This window comes from Macrotis lagotis, chromosome 1 (assembly GCF_037893015.1).
Source record: "Macrotis lagotis isolate mMagLag1 chromosome 1, bilby.v1.9.chrom.fasta, whole genome shotgun sequence".
Taxonomy (NCBI): Eukaryota; Metazoa; Chordata; class Mammalia; order Peramelemorphia; family Peramelidae; genus Macrotis; species Macrotis lagotis.
The window spans coordinates 895,604,873-895,607,051 of NC_133658.1; the positions used below are offsets into that span (position 1 = coordinate 895,604,873).

The following is a 2,179-nucleotide window of genomic DNA, read 5'->3' on the forward strand; positions in this document are numbered from 1 at the left end:
CTCATCACCCACTTCTAGCAATATGCTACCAAGATCCAGAACCCTTCTATCTAGTGACTGGGCATCCTGAAGAAAAGTCTCAAACACTTGACCTCAGTATGATCAAAAGGTGTAACAGAAAAAAAAAAGTGTAGTAGATAACATCATATTTAGATTCAGGAGCCTGGGGTTTGATGATGCTCTCTATCAGTTCCTAGCTGTGTTATTTCTCTCTCTCTCTCTCTCTCTCTCTCTCTCTCTCTCTCGTTAAATCTCTTTAATAAGGAGATCTGAGGTGTTGTCTATGTTTATGGGAAGGTCAACCATCATTCTTTTCCTATAGGTATAAGAGGCCCAAATTTCAGGGCCTCACAACTCTGCCTGGGCCTGGGCCCTTCAGAGGAGATTGGGAATTCACAAGGATCAGGATCAACAGGGGTTTGAATTTAGGGAACAGACTCTGCTATCCTGGAGTGAAAGGGGCCCTGCCAACTCCAGTCTGGCAGCACCTTGGTCACCATGGCAGATACCAGGCAAAGCTCAATAACTGAATCCCCAGTCAGTCTGCAATGATGGCAGGACTGATCTGGGGGTGCTGGGCTCTTCCCTTTCCCCATATCCCCAGGTTGACCTTGGGCAATCACCCCAACCCCACTCTCCCATTCCACCCTGTGTGAGTGGGGCTTGGGAGAATCTCCTGTATGACCAGGTCGGGGAGGGGTAGCTGGAGGTACAGGATCAGCTGGTGCATTCTTTGGAGTTGGGGGCCAATGGGCCACACTATGGCAGAGGTGGGGTTCCAGGGTCACAAACTACATCATCATAGGCAGGAAGCTTGGAGGAGATGAGAAGGCCTGCTGCACCCAGAGCGACCCCCAAGTTTCCTGGCTGCTGTTCCCAGGATGAAGGTTCCATGCTGTTGCCTAAAATGGAAATGGTAAGACCTGGCTTTACAAACTTGTGGGGACCAAAAGTGCTAAGGGCTTTGAAATGTTAAGCTGTTCCCTGTGAAAGCAGAGGTCTATGGGTGTGGCCTACACATAGTATCAGATTTAGTCAATGTCTGAATATGTTTTAGTGGGGAAAAGAGAGAGGAAGGAGGCAACTGGAAATGAAGGTAATGTGAAAACAAAAGGTATGTAATTTTAAAAATAAATGAAATATGGATTATTACTCTTCCCAGTATTGAAATCTCAGGAATGGGGATGGATTTCTTTTCCCTGGTAGACTCCAAAGTCTTCCAGGCTCCTGGGACTGCCTCCTGCCACCCAAATCTAAGCACAGAGTCTCTCCCAACAGCATCCTAATCTTTTCCCTCCTCCTGTTCCCCCCTCCCCCCCCACCAGCTTTTCTGGCGGCTGCCAGGCAGATGTGGGCCTGGGGCCCGCCCGGAGAGTATGACAAGGCAGGAGCTGCTGTGAGTCCGGGCTTCCTCCACGTTTCCCACACTGGCCTCCATTCACTACTCCAAGCCTAGGATAAAGGAAGCGTGCCGGGCTACAAGCTTCCTTTTGTACCAGGAGGGGCCCTGAAGGCTGCCCAGGGCCATATGGACAGCCCTCACCCCAGAAACCATCCATCAAGGGGAAGGAAGGGGGGTGGCAGCACAGGGGAACTTCTCTCTGGATCTGCTTCTCTGGGGCTTAACATCTGGCTCACAAGAGGGGAGGGGAGGCCCTCTGGAAGGTTTAAGAGTGGGTCTTTTCAACTGATCAGAGGAAATGGATGGCCAAAGCACTGGGGGGCTTGGAGTTGGGGGGAGAGTGGAGAAAGCCTCACTCTCTATCCTCCCATAGGACCAATTCTCCTGGTTAAAAAATATCATCTGAGGCCCCAGGAAACCTAGGTTCTAGTCCCCTACACCGCCACTAACTGTGTGACCTTAAGTAAGTCATTTTCCCTTCCCTGGGCCTCAGTTTCCCCTTTTGAAAACTGACAGCCTTGAAACTATAAAACATGTTTTTGGAGAGGTAGAAGATTACAGATGTAGATCGCTCCTTGCATTGTCTACATTGTCATTTTCATCAGCTGTAAATGTGAGCTGGAGCAGAAAATGGCAAATTACTCCAAGAAAACCCCAAATGGAGTCAGAGAAGACAAAAAATGACTGAACACATGTCATCAAAAACATCAGGCTCTGTTGATGGTTAAGTTTCTCAGAACTGCTTTATCTCTTGAAAATCTTAGTCCAACCAATTTT

The 2,179-nt window shown here is 48.7% G+C and overlaps 1 pseudogene; it reads right to left on the reverse strand.

Annotated features, from left to right (window-relative positions):
* Window positions 1–305: 305 nt before the first annotated feature.
* Window positions 306–894, reverse strand: LOC141508477 (WW domain-binding protein 1-like; annotated as a pseudogene).
* Between the last annotated feature and the right edge of the window lie 1,285 nt (window positions 895–2,179).